The sequence below is a fragment of the Notamacropus eugenii genome, chromosome 5 (assembly GCF_028372415.1).
Source record: "Notamacropus eugenii isolate mMacEug1 chromosome 5, mMacEug1.pri_v2, whole genome shotgun sequence".
NCBI lineage: Eukaryota > Metazoa > Chordata > Mammalia > Diprotodontia > Macropodidae > Notamacropus > Notamacropus eugenii.
The window spans coordinates 422,205,765-422,228,081 of NC_092876.1; the positions used below are offsets into that span (position 1 = coordinate 422,205,765).

The window sequence follows — 22,317 nt, forward strand, 5'->3', positions numbered from 1 at the left end:
GCTTCCTGCAGAAGAAAAAACTCCTTGTTATCTCTTCTGGATGGATGCTCCCTTCACCGCAGCGGATCTCAACATATACTCCTCCATGCTTAATCATCCCATATGATTTTTGTCCATTGTTTTCCCTTCAGTATTCTATAAAGTAATGATCTCCAAAGTGGGAGTATATAATAGTATATATGATCCGTAGAGGGGAGGGAAGAAAACATTATTTCTATTGATTTTTAAATCTAAAATATGTGTAAAATGAAACTTTACGCATAGTTAAAATGCAAATGTAAAGCCGTCACTGGCCCAGTACGTCAGGCAGAGGCCATGTGACACGAAGATGTGGAAATTGGTAGAAGTGGAGTTTAACACTGCAATTTCTCAACAGGACCGAGCACGTCCAGAAGCTGGGGCAAGTTTGGACTATAAGGAGGAAGCCTTTTGTACCACTCAGATGCCCTACGCACAGTTACAACCTCCCATTCTTTCCTACTTCACCCCAGGCCCTCCTCCTGGACAAAGAGAACCTTTCTTTCTCTGTGTACCCTTGATCCCATCCCATCCCCTCCCATTTTCTCCAGCACGGCCGCACAAAGTAGTGTTGTAAGGTTTCTCACTGCTTTTCCCCACCCCCTTTCCAGGCCCTTATCCCATCGGCCCCAGGTGGGAGAAAAGGAAGTAGAAAACCCTTATGGGATGGGGGGTAGGGGGTGGGGGCGTGGCGGCCGAATAGTATGCAGTCAGCTAGGAGGTAAGAAGACCGCCGTTCGAATCCTGTTTCCTACACTCTTTTTGAATTACCTTGCAGCCAATCCAACATTTTACGAGCCCCGCCCGCGCCAACTCGAGGTTTTTTTGCTAAAATCCATTGGCTGCCTCTACCTAGGCACCTAGACAAGCAGTCCTTTAGACCTATGGCACGGGGTGCTTTCGGCTTTTGTCCCCTCAGCCCTTTCCAGACTGCCTTCCCTTGGCTCTCCCCCTACTCCTGGACTCCCGCTCAGGTAGTTCAGGGACAGCAACCAGGGGCAGGCGTTCTCATTCCAGCAGCCCCCGAGCTCCTGCGAGTTAAGCCCAGGCCTAGAAGAAAGCCTCATTCCCAACGTGCGCTGGGTAGTCGTACCACATCCCAACTCTAAACGCCCCGCTACTCCATCCGCCGCCCCCGATTGGCCGCACCGAGGCAGAGCGATCGCCGGTCTCTCCAACCGTGGGTCACCTTTCCGCGGCGTCCTCCGTCCCCGCCCCTTGGGCCGCCTGCGGTGGCCACAGAGCCCCTCGGATTGGGCGAAGCGGAGCTGGGGTCCGCAGCCCCTACGTGTAGCGTGTGGCGCCGCAGCTGTTCTACTTCTAGCTAGGCTACGTAGGTAACAGCCATCGTGCGGTGGCTGTAGCCTGGCTCCTTGGCGTGCCCAGCGTGCGGGTCCTCCTTATTGTCTCTAGCTCCCTTTGCAAAGATACAGGCCGGGGGAATTGCAGGTGAGTGCTGGCGGGCGAGGTGGGGCACGCGAGTCTGGAAGGGCAGGGAGGAAAAAAGAAGGATTTCTGTACATTCCGTATGATTTCATTCTCAGCATCCAAGGAGGTTTTTTTTTTTCCAGGTCTCAGCTCTTGGTCGGTTAGATCTTACTCGGTTTTGTTTTCATTTTCCTACTATTACGAGGTGTGTGTGTGTGTGTGTGTGTGTGTGTGTGTGTGTGTGTGTGTAAGGCGGGGAGAGAAGAGATGAAATCAGTAGAGTTAACATGAATGGCTTTGCAAACTGGGAGAAGGAAGAAAAAAGAGTGGAGATGCTGCGAGAGCAGCGGCGAGTGAGTGTTAGTGCTGGGACGAGACATCCATGCCGCCGGTTGGCAAAGAGGGTTTACGCTGTCAGTCAGTGCTCGTCCGTCATTGCAATCTTACTCACTTTGAGAGTACGAGTATCTGCGCTGGGTGTAAAGACCTCAGGCCGTGTGTTTCTGAAGAGGCAGGCTTCTCCTAGCCCTTATCTCCGTTTCCCTGCGGTGCTCAGGCATGATGCCACTTCCTTGCGTCTTGCTAATAAATAATTTTCACAATGGGTTTTAGCTGGTAAGTTTGGCCTCAGAGGGAAGGAAGAGTGAAATCCTATCTGTCTGGTGATGGGTGAGCTGGAGATAGGAGCTAGCTGGTGAATGAGGATTTACAATGCTTATATCCTGCCTGATCTCCTGGGCTCCTCTTAACTGAAGCCGGAGACAATGAGTTGTCATCGGGGACTCTGGCTTCCAAGGCGCTGGGCACTTGGAGAGTGCAGTGCTGTGCGCCCTCTGTGTTGTGAAGCAGGATGTTTGCAATTACGATTTTTACAATTCTGGCTTTTCTTCCCTGCCAAACTCCCCCCATATTGTCCCTTTATCCCCTGTATGCCACTTTCCGTCTGAGCTGGGCCTGCTTTTGTTTACAGACTTCACCATTGGGTGAGAGCTTGCTACTCTGGAATCTGCTTGACTCTTTCCTTTTGAGTGGTTGGTAAATGGGTGGGCGATGCCTTATAGATTGTCAGGTGACTTTCCTCAGGCTCTTTCTCAGAGATGATGATGCGGTGCAATGTATTCCTTAATTCCATTTCCCCTTCCATACTAGCTTATGTCTTTGCTTTTGATGAGCAGTGCTTCTGGTAAGCTATGTGGTATGTCTGTGAATCTTCTTCATGGGAGTACAGGGGATAGTGATTGACTGGAATTGCTGGATTCAGCAGTACAGATTTCAACAACAGAGGGCCCACCATGCTGAAAAGCTTGGGGGAGGAGAGAGGCATCAAAGCTGAGATATTGATGTAATCTATCATCGCTGACTTTACCATGTCCTTTCCCCCCCATACCTTGAGTTAAGGAATTGTTTCTAGCCACCTCTTAACCCCTTTCCCCCCTTTTTAAATGGCTCGCTGGTATTTTTGCCTTTAACATCTCATGTTCTGTTTGGGCTTATGTTTAGGTGTTTAATATTACATGCATGCTCACAAATGTAGTATTTCTTTTTCTGGTTTGTATTTCAGTCAGCCTTAGCCTTTGGTTTGCTGTGCTGTGTACTTGATGTCAGAGAAGTTGTTTGGCTTAGTGAAGATGTGGAACCTTCCAACTCCTTCATCTTGCATGGTTTCTGTGTGGGCAAAATGATAGATGCTCCCACATATATGGAGATATATACAAATATATACACACAATATGAAGGATAAACAGCTAAGGGATTAAGTACTGTCTTTGAGAAGAGAAATAGAGGTTTATCCAAGGATGCCAAATAAATAAGAGCCACTGAAGAAGGTAGCTTCAATGGATAAGTTAAAAACTGAGTTGGAGAAAATAAAGCATGAGTAGAAGACTGCCCTTTATGCTTAATACTGCTAGCAATTCTCTTCTCTACCTCCATCAAAAACCAACCAAAGATTCTCTACCACAAGCAGAGATCGTTCATGATTGCCTCTTTTATATAACAGGGTCATCTATCTAGAACTGGAAGGAACCTCAGAAACCACATAGTTCAACTCAAGATTTAATGTTTTTACTGATGTCTTCTGTTTCTTACATCATCGTAATTATCCCCCAAATCCTTCTCTCCCAGAGAGCCACCCCATGTAACAAATGATATTTTTAAAAAATGATATTTTTAAAATTGAAGTTGAAAAAGTACGAAAACTTGCAATGTGTAACACTTGTAGACCTTTCACCTCCACAGAGGGGTGGGTTGGTGGTCTTCTCGCATCTCTACATTTGAGTCCTGCTTGCTTTCATAATTTCGTTGTCTCAATTAGTATCTTTGCTGATTCCCTAGGATTTTCCAAGTATAGTTGCTGCTTTTCCAACATTGCTTTGTGAAGTATAATAATAACCTGTGACACATGAAATTTCCTTTTAACCTAACCATTATGACCTTTTTCAGTGAAAAATTCCTATAGCCTGGCTACTCTTCTGTTAAGGAAGTATCCTTAAAATGCTCATCATCAACATATGCCTTAGCATCTTAGAGTGGACTGATTACTGCTATCTGTAATTCATTGTACTGCCTGTGGTTATGAAGCTAATAACTATTTTTTAAAAAATTTAACACAAATGGTAGTGAAATTGATCAGTGTTAGCACCCAGAAATAATTCTGGGGTTTTTGGGGGTATAATCAGGGAATTCTTTGCTTTGAGCAGTTGCTGAGGGCCAGTTTTTGTTCTGTTTGTTTCCTTTTGGGGATAAAGTTTGAGGGCAAGATTTAAAGGGAAATGTATGGTTAGGAGATCTTGTTAGCTGATAGTTGAACTGCACTCTAATGTTCGTTGGAGAAAGACTTTTTTACTCTCTCAGGACTACTCCATTTCCCCCCTCCCCCTATCCCTTTCTAAATAAGAGTGTTGAAACACCTTTGGTTTTTCTTCTTTCCTGTCTCAAATAACACTATCATACCATGATCAGGGAGTACAGAAAAATATCGTAGACTGAGAGCTGAGAGGGATTGTAGAGGTCACTGAATCCAACCCCTTTATTTTACTGGTAAGGAAACTGAGGCACAAAGAGATTGTGACTTAGCTAAGGTAACGTAGTGTTAGAGGTGGAATTTGAGCTCATATTCCTGAGTCCATGTCCTTGTCCATTACATCCTACTCCTGACTCAATTTTCTACTGCTTTTATTCATTAATTTTTTTATTTTAGATACAGATTTCTAAGTGGATAGAGTACGCTAAGCAAATTTCAGTACCAGAGGTATTGAACGCTATTTAATGATAACCAGTTCCCTATCCTCAAGAATCTAGCAATTTTTTGTTTAAAGTAAATTGTTAGAGTGGAAAAGAAACTTTCCATCCCTTTCATTTTATGGATAGGTCAGGACAGGTCAAGTCACTTGCTCAAGGTCACATAGCTATTCAGTGGTCAAACTAAGGCTGGAACTTAGGTCTTTAACTTCTAGGCAATTGAGCTATTCCATTACATGGGGTTGGCTCTGGAGTAGTATGTGAATGGTAAATGGAAGGTGCAGATAAGAACACGAGAACATATAAAACCCTTGTTGCTGTTTTGTCCAGCAGTCAGTAGTGAAGCTACATCTATGGGTTGTGGCAAAGTTGGGGAGGAGCTACTGACAAGGGAAAAAAAAGGTAAGTTTAGTTTTAGAATTTTAATAATGCCTCCACTAAACACCTTTTCTAATGCCTTCTAATAGCATAGGTAACCTTGGGTTCTCTAGTAGAGTTATAGAACAGCTCTATTATAAACTATGAAGCCTGAGGGGCTTTAAGTAATGAATTGTCTGCTGAAACAGTCTAGCTAGGTTTGAAAAGGCTGGCCACAGGGCAATGAATTTTTTAAGTCTTAGCGATTCCTGAATACTATATATTAAATTGTAGAGGATTGTGGATACCTGTTTGTCAAAGGACAAAATCACAGATTCTTGAGATAATAACTGTGTTGTACAAGACTTGAAAAAGTGGAATATAGGCCTTTGAAAGGGGGTTAATCACCAGCTCTACTTTGTTTATTTAGGGTCTCACAATTGAAATGTCTTTTCATTTTAAAGATCTAAACTTTGTAATCTCAAATTTTTACATTGGTACGAGTGTCCCTATCCAAACCCTTCACCCCCAATTCCATATCCCAAAACCTAGGTAGGAGCAGGGATATTAGATTTGAAATATCTTAATATACTGTCTCCATTGTCTTTTTTTTTTTTCAGATTAAATGTCAGGGTCTCACTTTTTCTTTCATTGTTATGCTAGTGTAAAGATTAATACTTTACTAATACTAATAATCTTTGGGGGTGAGGAGTCTTTAAAAAATGTTTTTTTAAATGAACAAGATGCACAGCCAGACAAATGTATAACAAGGGGAAAAAAAGGTCTTTTCAATAAAATAGGTTTCAGTGTAAAAGGATATACAGTTGAAGAACTTTTTTCCCCCTCCATTCCACCCCTCTTTCTCTTATCACATTCCTGGAAGGTTGGTGTGAGATCCTTGTCTAGAGTGATTTCCTCAAGGCATTCACAAGATCCAGAACAGGAATTCTTAATGAGCATGATGGAGGTTTTGGGTGAAGTTTTTGGGCCCTTTCTCAGAATAATGTTTTTATTTTTTCAAAAGAAGATTTGGTTGTTTGTATTTTTGTTGTTGTGTCCCAGGATCCTTCCCACTTTCTCTCCCAGGAAGCCATCCCATACAACAAGTAGTATTTTTTAAAGGGTAAAAAAATAAAAAGAAGAGAAAATATTAGCCTGACTGATCAATACATCAAAAAATTCTGAAAAAATATACAATGTACTACACTTATTGGACCTTCCACCTCTGCAAAGGGGTGAGAATGGGGTATCTTCTCATATCTCTTCTTTCAAGGTATTCTTTATAATTTTCCAACATTCACTTTTGATTTTTTTTGGAGGGGTGATGGTTCTGTTTACGTTGTACTTTTTACGTTTTCTTGGTTCTACTTACTTTGATCTTTATTAATTCTTGATCTTTTAATCCTCTGTATTCATCATGTTTGTTACTTATTATAACTAGTAATATTCCATTATATTCATGTAACACAATTTGTTTAACTATTCTTAAATGTGTGGGCATCTACCTTGTTTGCAATTCTTTGCCTTCACAAAAATTGCTGCTATAAATACTTTTTGTTCATGGCCACTTTGTTCTTATATCAGTGATTTCTTGGTGGTGGAATCTCTGATTCCAAGTGTATGGATAGTTCAGTCTCATTTGTTGCATATTTCCAAATTGCTTTCCTAACTGGTGATACAGGAATGGTGAACCTCCAATCTCAAGGCCATTTGTGGTCCTCTAGGCTGCACTTGAGGGCCACATGTAGCCTGGAGGTCTCAGGTTCCCCAACCCTGGGTTTTACTGATTCACAGCTCTACCAATAAAGCGCTCATATGCCAACCTTTCCACAATTCCTTCAACTTTTGTCATCTTTGCCAATTTGCTGAGTATGAGATGAAAACTCAAGGTTATTTTGATTTCCATTACACTGATTCTTTGTGATTTGGAGCACTCTTTTGTGTGGTTGTTAGTAGACTGCAGTTCTTTTGAGAACTGTTCATATCTTTTGATATTGGGAATGACTTCTGGTCATAATAATAGCATTTATATAGCACCTACTATGTGCTAGACATTTTACACTGTTCATCTCACATAATCCTTATAACAACTATGGGAGGTAGGTGCTATTATTTTCCTCATTTTACAGTTTAGGAAAGTGAGGCAAACAGGGGTAAAATGGCTTGCCCAAGGTGACACAACTAAGTGACTGAGACTAAATTTGAACTCAGGCCTTTCTGTCTTCAGGCACAGCACTCTATCCATTATGCCCTGGTTGCCACCCCCTCCCCCACATATGTATATGTGTGTGTGTGTGTGTATTTATGTGTATGTGTATATATTTGCCTCATGTGAATGTACATGCAATATATGTAAATATATAATACAATCCGTTAATTACTTATGCAGCTTAAATAGCAAACTTAAGAAATTTGATATGAAGATTTTCCTCCCATTCCACTGCTTTTTCTTCTTATCCTTGGTCTGTTAATTTTGTTTCTCCAGAACCTTTTCAGTTAAATAATATAATATAATATAATAAAAGTTATTTGTTTTATTTTTTGTACTTACCTCTGTCTCTTTGGTTAAGAAAATATCTACTATGCATGGCTTAGAAAAATGTATAAGGTTTCTTTTCTAATTTTTTGTATTATGGTCCTAAATATCTAGGTCATATATACATTTAGAATGTATTTTGGAATACATTGTGAGGTGTTGGTCTAGGCCTAATATCTTCCAGACTTCTTTCCACTTTTCCCAGAAATTTTTGTCAAATAGGGAGGGTGCCCCCTCCATTAATTTGTTACTTCTTTCCTTACTTTTGAAGTTTTGCTTATTACTAGTTTTGCTTATTACTTACTTGTTCTTTCTTCCATTTATTTAATTTTTCTCCATCATTTAAAAAGTATTCAAGTAAATATTCCTTATTCCCTTCAACTTTTTTTTTATAATATTTAAAATTTCATTTTCTTTGCCTTTTTCTCAAAAGGACTTTTTTTACGTCAACTTCATTATTTGTCTTCACTTTCTATCTTTTCTACACTTTTATTCTTTGATTCATGGCCCTTATGTTTATTTATTTAGTCTTTGTGTTCCTCATGTGATTAAAACTTCTGAGGTATGTATTTTGTGTTCCTTCTAAACACTTGATATTGCCCTATAGATCTTGTGCCCAGCTGCCTGTTTCTGTTGGGCTTTAGTCTTGTCATCCTGCAGGTGACGGAGAGGATGTTGTCCCAATGTAGGAATTTTCCTTTGTCCCTTGTGCAATTATTAACCTTTGCCTGCCCTCTGGTTATTCCCCCCTTCCCTGCCCCTCCATTTGCTATGAAATCTCTTCCCTAGTTTCCTGCCTTTCCACCCTCCTGGATGTCATTTGCTCTAAAGAGCTCTGATTCCCCTTCACATGAGGCTGGGTGAGTAGTTTAAGCACAAAATCCTTGTAGATTATACTCCTTGTATGGTCCCCATCTCCCTTCCCCCATCAGAGCATTCATCAGTGGTATCCCTTGCCACCACTGGAACATGATTTCCATCTTCCTTTTCCATTTCAATCCCTCCTTTTGCCTCTGCCCATTCTCCCATAGGCTTTCTTCTTAATGAGAGACTAGAACAGTTGTTTTCCCTTCACTGTTAAACTTTGACTTTTAACAAACATTCTGCTCTATTTTTTTCCCTTCCTTTTCCCACTTTCCTCTCCTACAGTTCTGTAATTTCATCCTATGAATCAATGACTCACCTGTAAGGGGGGGTGTTGTAGGGTTTAGTCCATGATTTTTCAGGATTGTTTTTACACCATCATTTCAATTTGACTTCTGCATTCACTTTTGTCTCCTTGTGTACCTTTAGAAAGGCAGTCCTTAACATGTCCTCTTGGGTTGCATCTTGAGCTCCTTTTCTATTCAGAACACATTACTGGAAGAGAAGGGAATAAGCATTTATATAGGGCCTACGATGTAGTAGGCTCTGTGCTAAGTGATTTTTTACAAATATTATCCTGTTCCTTACAACAGCCCTTTGAGGTAGGTGTGATAATTATCCTCATTTCACAATTAAGGAAACTGAAGCAAACAGAAATTAAATGACCTGCACAGGATCACACAGCTAAAAGGTATCTGTTTGAAACTGAACTTAGGTGTTACTGACTCCAGACCCAGTGTTTTATCTGTTGAACCACCAGCTACCTCTACGTAATTCTGTTCTCTCCTGTGTTTTCTGGTTGATGTAGTATAGTCTTGTGTTATTTAAATTTCCTTTTCTTTTACTGGGAGATTTTTATTTCTCCTAGTCACTTGATAATTATTTTTTTTACATTGGACAAATTATTGAATTTAACCATTGCAGGAATTGAAGTTTGCTAGTATATGTTTGTTAGTTGGTTTTTTTTTCCCCTGGAGGAGATCTTTGGATTCTTTCAACTGACACCTCATTTTCTGTTTTCTGGGTAATTTTCTTGTTGTATGGATTTCAGGTTTTTTTTTAACTTGTTAGATTCTTCTTGGTGATATATAATCCTTAAATTGTCTATGTAGTTTATCTTCAAGATCAATTTTACTTTTATCGATTTCATATTTTCTTTTACTGTTACTGCTTTTTGTTTCTCTTTGTCCAGATTTTTCTTTACTTCTGTGTATTTGCATTTCCAATCTGTCATCCTGTCTTTTGTTTCTTTAATGCTTGCCATGGGGAATTCAAATTTTTCTTTTTTGCCAATTATTTGTCATAAATTTGCCTTTCACAATTATTGTTTCCTTTAAGACAAAGCATTCAGGAACATCTTGATGTGATTCCATGCACTCTTGGCAATCTCTTGGGAATCTTTGCTTCATTTGGTGTTGGTTCACTTTTGTTTTTTTTTGGTTTATTATATTTATTCATATCTATCTAAACTCTTTTATCTGGTCTCTTTATTTCATTCTATTTTTGGTTTTCATTGAGTTTTCTTCCTCCCGAAATCTTTGGCAATTTCAGTCTTGTCCCCTTCTATGTTTCTGTTGCTCATTTACTGAATCCTTTCCTTTGATGGCATTCTACCTGGGGGCTAGATCTCAAAGCCATCATAACTTCCATCTAAGCTAGAGAGTGACTTCTAGGGGCAGGGAGGTGGGAGAAGGGGGTGAGAGAGAAGAGGACAGGACTTGCCTCCGCTGGATGCTGGTCTCTCTCAGGCTAAGTGGAATGCCACACAGCCACATACACTTGTCCTGCCCGATTCCCTCTGTTTTTCAGTGCTTTACCTAAGTTCAGTTGCAGCATAGAGTGTTGCTGAACCCAGTCAGAGCTAATTTCTGCCTTTTGGTTTTCGGTGCATTGAGAGGAAAGGGTGCTGGAGTTGAGTCCTCTTTGTAAGTCTATGAGTCAGCTTGTGTTCAACAGGTGGAAGGGATGCTGAAGGAGTATTATTCTCTGCTGTTAGTTCATTACATTGTTACTTCATTAAAGTTTTTGGTTTCATACACCATGAAGAGAGCTGAAGTTGCATTTTCTCTTACTTAGGATTCCTATTTTGGAAAGGTTTGATAGGTGATGAGGAGTGGAGCAGTGTCCGCTTCTCCAGCTTGTTGGTCATGTGACGTAGAACAGTTGTTTTAGGGATTCGTTACCTGGCTGTTTAAACTTTTTCTGCAGCTCCCCAGTTTCCTTGGGGGTCCCTCAGACTCCAAGGGAGATTTGATTTGAGCATAAGATGGAAGCTTTTTTTCCCAATTTGTGTTGATTCCTAAACTTTATCTTCAGTTTTACTTTTGATTTTTCTTTAGCGTCCCAGTGATTGTCAATACTAACTATTGCTGTTTCCCTCCCACTCTGATATTTTTTTTTTCTATGCCTCATTAAAGGCGCAATCCCCTGGCTACTTCTTAAATAGGGCTATTCACACTAAGTGAGTACCTGCAAAGGTACTTGGCCTAAAGGGGCCAAGGTCTCCCATTGCAGCCTGGGTCATCTGCAGTCATCTGGAGAAATATCTGGTCATGGGACTCAGATGGCTCTGGAGGAGAAGTGAGGCTGGTCACCTGCACAGCCCTCCCTCACTCAAAACAAAGTCAAGTGCAAGTCATGTCATCATTTTTCTGATGGCATGGTCTTCTTCAGCAGTGAAGGACGAACACAACAGAGTCCCAGTCTTATCAGAGTTCAATATACTCTCCAATGAAACTTCTGTCATGCTTCCTATTTTATCAGTCCCTATCCCCTTTGGCATTGCCATATTCACCTATATTGTTACTAGATCCAAAAGTTGCTTTTTTGCCTTCAGCATCCTTAAAAATAATGTATACATTTATATGCGTATCTTCACCACTCATATGAGTTACTCAATATACAAACACAATTTATCTTTGTTTTCCTTATGTTGGTGATCCAGCTTTTCAGGGGTATTTAATTTTGTTGTTTTATTAAAAAAAAACAAAGATTTCTTTGACAAGCTCCATACAGAGTGAAGTGGGAGATTCCTCCTTACTCCCAACAACCTTGTGGCTGGGGAAGACCAGGGTCCTGTATGTATCTGGCTATGCAGTCACTTAAGGTTCCATTTCTTTCACATCACTCTTATCCCATTTTAACAATGAATTTAACCTCAGAGTCACTAAAGACAATCTCTGCTGACAAATGCCAATTATTCTAGAATGAGCCTGACTCAGCTAGTCTAGCGATTCAGGTTTGGGATTAGAACGCGATGAGACACTCAGGGATCATAAAATGTAATAAAAACAACTTGACTAGTGTTGAGTTGAAAAAGGATGCAATTCATAATTAAATTCAAACAAAACACTACTTCCTTCTGCTCCCATCTCCAAGTGGCAATAGGAGTTCTCCTAAAATGACTAGAGCAACAATTCCACATTTTATACCCCAGGGGACCAATGTAAAACCCTTCACTCGATCCTGTCCTCTTATGTTTCCGCCAGGAGTGCCAGAAAAGTTATTGTTCACTTTTTTCTAATTTTCAACTTTTTATCTGCTGATTCCTTTCTTGTTAGCCATAAATATACTTATACTTCCCCCATCTTTAAATAACCATCATTTGGCCCTACCGTTCCTTGAAGTGATTGTCCTATATCTTTCTTCCCCTTCCTAGCCGAATTCTAAGGGGTGAGGGGAGAAGCAATAATCTGTCTATACTCATTTCTTCTATGTTTTTTTTCATGATTTGCTACTCTGCCTGTGAAACCTGGCTTCTCTCAGTTTGCTGATCGTCAGTGATCTCTCTCTCTTGCTGAGTCCAACTGAGTTTTCTCACTTCTTGTTCTTCTTGCCATCTCTGTAGCATTTGATACTAAAACTACTCCTTTTTTTCTGGATACTTTCTCTTCCCTGTTTTTGTGAAAGCTTCTCTGGTCCTTCTAGTCTTCTGGGTTTATAATTTGGTCATTATTCTGGACTGTTCAGTCCCACTGACGCAGGGATTTGCTGGAGCTAGCTGGTCTTGGTTCAGGAGAGTCAATTGTTGAATTTTCAGGGTGATGATATATACCTTGAAAATGAACAAATGCTAAAAATCAGGATTTGATTTATTGTTCTATTTATTAGCTAGACTTAAGAAAGTGATGAGAAAATGTTAATGAACATTAAACTCAAAAACAAACTATACACACATTTTGTTTTGGAGAGCCAATTTTTAAAAATTATTTAAAAATCCTTTTCTTTTTAGATTTTGAGTTCCATATTCTCTCCTTTCTTTCCATCACTCCTCCACCCACTGAGAAGGCAATCAATATGATATCAGTTATACATGTGAAATCATGCAAAACATGTTTCCACATTAGCAATATTTTAAAAAAAGGAAGCAAGAAAATTTTACTTCATTTTGCAGTCAGAGTTCATCAGTTCTTTCTTTGGAGGTGGATGACATTTTTTCATCATAAGTCCCTTGGAATTGTCTTGGATCATTGTATTGATCAGAGTAGCCAAGTCTTTCACAGCTGATCATCATTACAACATTGTTGTTAAGGTGCACAGCGATATCCTAGTTCTTAATTCACTTTGTATCAGTTCATATAGGTCTTGTCATGGTTTTCTGAAACCACCACCTTCATCATTTCTTATATCACAATAGTACTCCATCTCCAATCATATGATATTTCACTGTATAATTATTGCCACTGCATAATAGTCATATCCTGGTTTTTTTTCAATCCAAAAATTTGTTTAAGATTCTGTTCATCACACCACTTAAAAAGTAAACAGAACAGCAATGTATTCACTAGTGGCATATCGATATGCATTTATCACTTGTGTATTGCTAGCTGTGAGCCTAGAATTCTCAGTGCAAGCGCAGTATTAGTATGTTTCTGATAACTGACTTGTGTGGTTTGTTTAGAGTGTTGCAGTACCAATGATATTGTCACAACTCAATGAAGAGCTGAAAGTGCAAGGGGAACTGGCAGGCAGGTGAAGCTGCCATGAGTAAGTCATATGATTTGGTAAGACTAGCATCTCCCTGAGCTAGCTACACTGTACAGTTTGTCTGCCAGTGATACATTAATGTGTGAAGCATTTCTTTCTGATTATGGGTAAATATAAAAACTATTCCATGGGCTTCAAGCTGAAAGTGATTGTGTTCACTGAACAACATGGAAACAGAGCTGCAGAAAGACAGTTTTCAGTGAGTGAAAAGTTGATGCAAGACTGGCAGAAACTAAAAGACAAGTAATACCAGCACAAATTATAAAAGCTGCACATAATGGTTGCACCCCACCTTTTTACCAAAAATTTGGCATAAAATCTGTGATGATTATGCATTATATCATAACTTGTTCAACCATTCCCTGATTTATGAGAATTTCCTTGATTTCCAATTTTTTGTTACCACAAAAAGAGCTGCTATAAATATTTTTGTACATATTTTCTCCTTTTTTCTTTTTTCTTTGATGTCATCTGGATACAGATCTAGAAGTGGTAATGCTAGGTCAAAGAGTATGCACATTTTGATAGCCCTTTGGGAATAGTTCCAAATTGTTTTCCAGAATGGTTGGACCAGTTCATAACTCCACTATTTTTACCCCTCCTCTCCTTCCAACATTTGTCATTTCTGATAGGTGTGATGTGGTACTTCAGAGTTGTTTTACTTTGCATTTCCCTAGTCAATAATGATTTAAATCATTTTTTATCTCTTTCTGAAAAAACTGTTCATATCCTTTAATCATTTATTAATTGGGAACTGGCTTTTGTTTTTATAAAGTTAAAGTTATAAACTTATATACTCAATATGTATTTGAGAAGTGAGGCTTTTATCAGAGAAAGTTGCCATAAAATTTTTTAATATTACTTCATTGTCTATAGCACCTTTTAGCAAAATGTAGTTTCCCTCATTATCTCTTTTTATTAGGTCTAGTTTTGCTTTTATTTTATCTGAAATCATGATGGCTACCCCCACCTTGTCTTTTAATTTCCATTGAAGCCTATTAGGTTCTGCTCCAGCCCTTTATTTTAATTCTCAGTGTGTCTTTCTTTTTCAAGTGTGTCCCTTGTAAATGATTTGTTGTTGGATTCTGATTTCTAATCCATTTTTCTATCTGTTGTGCTTTTATGGGTGAGCTCGTCCCATTCATATTCACAGTTATGATTACAACTGTGTATTTCCCTCCATCCCATTATCTGTCGCCTCCCCCACCTTTCTCTCTTTACCCTGACCCTCCTCAGAAGTCTATTTGGATTCTAACCACTGCCTCCATTAATTCAACCCCCTTCCCCCAAATCTCTTATCCCTTTTTTCTCTTATTTCCCTATTAGCTAAGTTACCTTTTTATACACAACTGAGTATGTAAATATATTCTTCCTTCTTTGAACCAATTCTGATGAGAAAAAAATGCGCTCTGTTGTAAAAGCTATTCCTTGTGTGCCTCTTTTATGTGAGAAAATTTTCCCCATTGTACCTTTCCCTTCCCCCTTCTCCCTGTGGATCTTTCTTTTTCACCCTGCCCCTTTTGAGATCAATAGAATGACATATCCATGCCCTCTATGTAAAATTCTTTTAACTGCCCTAGTGATGATAAAATTCTTAGGAGTTACACACATCATTTTTCCATATAGGAATGTAAACAGTTTAAGTTTATCAAGTCCCTTATGATTACTCTTTTGTGTTTACCTTTTTATGCTTCTCCAGAGTCTTTTGTTTGAATGTGAGATTTTCTGTTCAGCTCTTATCTTTTCATCAGGAATGCTTGAAATTCCTCTATTTCATTAAATATCCATTTTCCTCCTGAAATATTATACTCAGTTTTTTTGGGTAGGTTATTCTTGGTTGTAATCCTAGCTCTCTGTTTCTTTAATATGGAAACTACTAAATCTTGCATGATTCTGACTGTGACTCCGTGATATTTGGATTATTTTCTTTCTGATTGCTTGTAGTATTTTCTCCTTGACCTGGAAGTTCTAGAATTTGGTTATAATATTCCTGGGAGTTTCCATTTTTGGGTTTCTTACAGGAAGCAGTTGATAGGTTCTTTCAATTTTTATTTTACCTTTTGGATCTAAGATATCAGGAAAATTTTCCTTTATAATTTCCTGGAATATGATGTCTAGGCTCTATCTTTGATCATGACTTTTGGGTAGTCCAATAATTCTAAAATTATCCCTCCTTAATTTTCCAGGTCAGTTATTTTTCCAATAAGATATTTCACATTTTCTTCTATTTTTTCATTCTTTTGACTTTGTTTTATTGTTTCTTGATATCTTAGAATCATTAACTACCACTTGCTCAATTCTGATTTTTAAGGAATTATTTTCTTCAGTGATATTTTGTACCTTTCCTCATTTGACCAATTCTGCTTTTTAAGTAGTCCTTTTCTTTAGTGTGTTTCTTCAGTGCATCTTTTACTTTTTAGACAATTCTGCTTTATAAGGTGCTATTTTCTTCAGTTTTTTTATGTCTCTTTTATCATGCTGTTAATTCTCTTTTCATAGTTTTCTTTTTCTTTCCCCAATTTGTCCTCTACCACTCTCATCTCTTTAACTCTTCTAGGAATTCTTGTTGGGCTTAGCTCCAATTAGCATTTTTCTTTGAGGCTTTTTTGGTTGCTGTTTTTACATTGTTGTCTTCTCTTAAATTTGTGTCTTGATCTTCCCTGACACCATAGTAGCTTTTTATGGTCAAATTATTATTTTTGTTTGCTCATTTTTCCAGGCTATTTCTGAACTTTGAACTTTATCTTAATGATAGGCTCTGCTCACCTGGGGTTGGGGTAGCCCTGTCCCAAGCTTAAGCCATTTTCATTCTGCTATTTTCAGCATTAGTTCAGAGGGTGTAGAAATTTTTGGTTCTTCCAAGGTGGTGTCATGTGGGTAGAAGTGTGATCACTGCTTTCCTGGTCAGTACTCTGGTTTTTACCAAGTGAGGGCCCCTGATCCCCTCCAACTACATGTGGTAGAACCCCTCTCTACTTTGGTATTGTAACCAGGGCCACTACTCCCTTGTGACTGACCACCATTGCTCCTCTCCACCTTTGAACTGTGACCCAGAACTACATATGGACGGTAGAATTGCCAATCAGCACCAGTTGTACTGAGTGCTAGCAAAGGGCCTCCTGTACAGTCTTTCTGAGCTGTTGTCCAATCCCCTCACCATGTCTGGGCGTTTGCTGCAGCTGGTGTTGCCACTGCATATGTGGGCTCCACACAGACCTCCATTAGATCTCTGCTCCAGTGTTACAGAATTCTCCTGCCTACCACTTAATTTTTCTTAGTCTGGAAAAATATCTCACCTGACTTTTTGTTGTCAGTTTTTCTAGGTTGTTTTTTTTTTTATTTGCAGGCTCAATCTACTGCTTTTTTTTTTTTTTATAAACAGTCTTGGACTGGATAGAGGTATTAATAGTTCTTTTTTAAAAATCTAGTGTATTTTTAGAGCTTTACTGTATTATTTGTGGGAGATTTGGGATCTTTTAGGTCCTAACATGCCCCATCTTCCCCTTCACCTTCTATCACTATATCTGCTATCATTTTCCCTGATATAAATTGGAGAAATATGAAAATCTTGATGACTTTATGGGTTTATCTTATATCTTAGTTTTCTGAAATTGTCTATTTCTTGTTTTTATTGATTCTCATGTGTTTTAAATTAAGCAGTATGCTATCTGCAAGTACTTTAATTTCCTCTGTAACAATAATTATCCTTTTCATTTTTTCTGGTCAGTACTATGGCCAGTATTTCTAAGAATATGCAAAAAAAAAATAAGGTTCCTTTAAAAATTATTTTTCTTGGGGCATGATTTGTAAATTACATATAATGCTGACCCTTGGATCTGAGTAAATGTTTTCTGTTTTGTTAAGGAAAAGCCCTTCCATTCCTATAGTTTTTACTATTCTAAAGATAAACGGGTGTTGTATCAAAGATTTTTTCTGCATATATTGTTCCTGTTTAAGGTGATTTATGAGAGTCACTGTGGCATAATAGAGAGCTGGCTTTGGAGTCAGAAAGGAAGACTTGGACGGAAGTCCTCTGCATAACCTATACTTTCTGTTACCTTGAACCAAAGTAACTTAACTTCTGATTACCCCAGACAGTGCTTGAAAATTATGTTTCAGAACAGTTGTCAGTCTGCATCTGTAGAAGTAGTTTCATACTGAGAGTTCCTTGTATCAATGAAACCAAGTACCAGATTAACAACAACCACAGAAATGATCATGCCAATTGTTTTTTCCGGTATTGAACTCTTCTTGGATTCTTGGTATCAATTATTTTGGATCATAGTGAATGAATCTTTATGTACCTTATTCCATTTGTTCATATTTTGTTTAATATTTTTACATCAGTATTTGTTGAGGATATTGGTTTAGAATTCAGTCAGTCAATAAACATTTATTAAATGTTTCTGTGCTGAGTGCTAAGGATACAAAAAGAAGCAAAAGACAGTCCCTGCCCTTGAGGAACTCATAGTTGAATGGGGGAGAGGCAACATGTAAATAAATACGTGCAAATTAAACTATGTACAACTATGTATATACAGATAAATTGGAAATAAGTAACAGAATTAAGAAGTATTGGAAAAGAATTCATATCAAAGATGAGATTTTATTTGGGACTTAAAGAAAGCTAGGGAAATCAGGAGGGAAATTGACAAGGGAAAGCATTGATGGCATGGGGGACAGACTGAGAACATGCCCAGAGCTGAAAGATGGAGTCTTCTGTTTGTGGAAGAGTGAGGAGGGCCACTATCACTGTATTGACGAGTATCTGGCAGGGAGTGAGGTGTAAGAAAGCTGGAAAGGTGTAAGGGGGCTAGGTTATGAAGGGATGTGAATGCCAAATAGAGCATTTTCTATATGATCCTGGAGGCAGTAAGGAGCCACTAAAGTTTATTGGATAGGAGAATGAAATGATCATACCCACACTTTGGGAAAATCACTTTGGTGGCTGAATGGAGGATGGATCGGAATAGAGGGAGACTTGAGGCAGGCAGACCCACCAACAAACTATTGCACTATTCCAGGTGTGAGGTGATGAGGGCCGGCACTAGAGTGATGGCCGTGTTAGAGAGAAGGGGACATATATTTGAGAGATGTTGCAAAAGTGAATTGACAAACCGAGGCAACAGATTCAATATGGACAAAGTTGAGAGAGATTGAGGAGTCTAGAATAACTCCTAGGTTGTAAGCCTGAGGGCCTGAGGGGATGGTGTTGCCCTCTACTATAGTAAGGAAAGTTAGAGGAGGGGAGGATTTGGGAGGAAATGTACTGAGTTCTGTTTTGGACATGTTACATTTAAGATGTCTACTGGACATCCAGTTTGAGATGTCTAAAAGGTAGCTGGATTTGAGAGACTGGAGGTCAGCAGAAAGGTTAGGGGGCAGGATTGGTAGAGGTGGGAATAATCAGCCTAGAATGCTGATGAGATCATTAAGTGAAGTCCGATAGAGGGAGAAGAAGCAAGGTCTCAGGAAAGAATGCTGAGAGACATCCAGGTGTAGTGGGTGTGATCTGGATAAAGATCAGCAAAGGAGGCTGAGAAGGAGGATGAGATAAGTAAAAGAAGAGCCAGAAGGGCACAATGTCATGAAAACCCAGAGAGAAGAGAGCATCAAGGTGAGGAGGTTGATCTGGTGTTAAAAGCTGTAGAGAAGTTCAAGAAAATGAGGACTGAAAGGCCATGAGATCTGGCAACTAAGATAACCGGTAATTTTGGAGAAAGCAGTTTCCATGGAAATAAGGTTAGAAACCAAAATGTAAGAGATTAAGAAGAGAGTGGGAGGGAGAGAAAGCAGAGGCACTTGTTGTAGATGGTATTTTCTAGGAGTTTAGTTACAAAGGGCAGAAGAAATGAGATATAGGATGATAGCAGGAATGGAAGGGTCACATGAAGGTTTTTTCACAATTGAGGAGACATGGTCAAGTTTGTAGGCAGTATAGAATGACCCAAGCAGAGACTGAAGATGTGACGGAGGGGGGATGACAGAGGAGGCAGTCTATTGGAGGACAGGAAAGAATGGTTATCACCTGAATTGGTAGAGGGGTTAGCCCTGGTAAGGAGTAAGGCCACTTGATCATGTGAAACAGGGATGAAGGAAGAAATGGTGGCAGAAAGCATCTGAGTGATAGGGAGTGAGGAAGAGGGGGAAAGAGTCAGTGAATGGCCTCACTGTTTTTATAAACTATATAAATTATGAGGCAAGGATCTCAACTTAATTCTTTTTATCTGCCCTTTTGTTCCCTGATTTGAAGATCGAAGCCTTATTTGTCTCATAGAATCAGCTGGAGAGGCATCTTTCTTTAATTTTCAAATCAGTTCATATAGTTTCAGAACTCATTCAAATGTTTCTCAGTTCACTTATGAATCTATCTGGTTCTAGTTTTGTTTACATGACAGTTCAATGGCCTGTGATTTTTTTTCTGATACTGATTTATTTAATATGCTTATTCTGACAATATAAAACATTTGTAGGTGTTAATTTGTTTTATATCCAGTTTTGTTGTCATAACAACGTGTGTAATCAATAAAAAAAATATTTCTTCAAAAATTCTTCACAGGTTCCTATCCAATATGATAGAATTTAATAAGGATAAATGGAAAGTCCTATATTTCTTTTTAAAGAATAAATGTAGAGGTGAGGGATGGCATCTGCTATGTGTTTGGCAATGTGCTAAGTGATATACATAGATCTTATCTGATGCTTACTAAAGCCCTACCAGGTGAGTACTATTGTTAACCCCATTTTATAGTTGAAGAAACTGAGGCAAGCGTTAGTTAAATGACTTTCTCTGGGTTACACATCTAATCTGAGGTTGAATTTGAATTCAGATCTTCTCCCCCCTGGTCCACTGCTTCCTCCAAGCTGTATCACCAAGCTGCCACAGGAATAGAGAATATGTGTGGCTGTACAATAATTTGTGTGGAAGAAGAGAAAGGAGTCATAGTGGATTGAAATCTCAGCATGTGCCAATATTACATCATCACAGCCAAAAAAACGGATGTGTTCTTAGGTTTTCAGAGTTCTATAAGATGTAACATGTTGTGATAGACTAGTTTCTACCAGAGTTTCCATGTGATATGGGGAAGATGTCAGCTTCCCTGATGCAGCTTTCTGATCGTCAATCGATGAAACATTTAAGTGCCTACTATGTGCCAGACACCATGCTGAGTGCTAGGATATAAAAAGAAACAAAAGACTGTCCCTGTCCTCAAGGATCTTACAGTCTAATGGGGAAGATAACATGCGAATAAATAAATAAACACATAAATACGAACAAAGCTATATACAGGATAAATAGGAAATAACTAACAGAGAGAAGGAACTAGAATTAAGAGGGTTTTGAGGAAGAAGTAGGATTTTAATTGAGACTAAAAGTAAGTGTAGTTGAGGAGGTAGGGCATTCCAGCCACGGGGGACAACCCCTCCCCGCCAAGAAAACAATTATCAGAGTTGAGAGATGGCATGTCTTGTTAGTGGAACAGCCTGGAGGTCAGTGTTACTGGACTGAAGAGTGCATGGGGGGAGTAAGATGTAAATAGACAGGGTATGAAAGACCAAACAGGATTTCGTATTTGATCCTAGAAGTGATAAGTTACTGGTCATCTAAGGGCATAAAATGTCCCAGCTAGGTGGAGTCTGAAGGGTGAGTTTAGGAAGACAACTGGGGTCCCTGTGGAAATGAGGGAGTTGGGCCCAGAGAAGCTGAATGCCTCTGTATTTTTATTTTATTTTATCAAATAAAGCAAAGCATTTCCATAACAGTGCAATAAAAAAAGATGATTGCATATGAAACTGCAAATTTACTGTGCACAACTTGCTATTCCTGTCAAATGTACAACAAAATTATCATGTAAATTCCTTTTTTTTCTTCCCTCTTTTCCTCTTTCCCCTACCCTAGAGATGGCTACCATAAGACACAAATGGGGTGTGTGTGTGTGTGTGTGTGTGTGTGTGTGTGTGTGTGTGTGTGTGTAAAGTTATTCTGTACATACTTATATTTATCATTCTTTCTCTGGATGAAAATGTCTTCTTATGTCCTTTGTTATTCATTTGGATTTTTATAATAATCAAAATAACTTTTGTTCAAAGTCATTTTTAAAACAACATTGTTATTACTATATACCATATTTTCTAGGGTCTGTTCATTTCAGTCTTCATTATTTTGTGCTAGTCTTTCCATGTTTTTCTAAAATCATTGAGCTCATCATTTCTTATAGTGCAATAGTATTCGAACACAGTCCTATACAACTTGTTCCCCAATTGATAGGCATCCCAGTAGTTTCCAGGTGTTTTTTTTTTGCCACTACAAAAAAAGCTACTTTAGACATTTTAGACTATATAGATTCTTTTTCTTTTCCCCTAGTTATCTTCAGAAATAGACCAAGTAGTGATATTTCTGTGTCAGGGTATAGCTAGTTTAATAACTCTTTGGGCATAATTCCAGATTGCTTTCCAAAATGGTTCATCAGTTTACAATTCCACTAACAATGAATTAGTATCCCAGTTTTTCCACATCCCCTCCAATATTTGTCACTTTCCCCTTCTATCATTTTAGCCAATCTAGTAGAGTATAAAATGATATCTCAAAGTTGTTTTAATTTGCCTTTCTCTAATCAATAATGATTTAAAATATTTTTTCATATGACTATAAATTGTTTTGATTCCTTCATTGAAATACTGTTTCATATCCTTTGACCATTTAGATATTGGGGGATGATTCTGGAGAGCAATTTGGAAGTATGCCCAAAGGGCTACAAAAATGTGCATACCCTTTGACCCAGCAATATTACTTCTAGGACTGTATCCCAAAGATATCATAAAAATGGGAAAGACTCCCATGTGTACAGAAATATTTATAGCAGCTTCCTTTGTGGTGACCAAGAACT

At 38.7% G+C, this 22,317-nt stretch overlaps 1 protein-coding gene across 4 annotated transcripts in view; it reads left to right on the forward strand.

The window, feature by feature from the left end:
* The first annotated feature begins 1,293 nt into the window (after nucleotides 1-1,293).
* Nucleotides 1,294-22,317, forward strand: part of TIAM1 (TIAM Rac1 associated GEF 1) — a 320,249-nt gene continuing 299,225 nt past the window's right edge. For all 4 annotated transcript variants that reach the window (XM_072615007.1, XM_072615015.1, XM_072615013.1 and 1 more), the window contains exon 1: nucleotides 1,294-1,467. The gene's annotated coding sequence lies outside the window, so the exon portion shown is untranslated. The remainder of the gene's footprint in view (nucleotides 1,468-22,317) is intronic.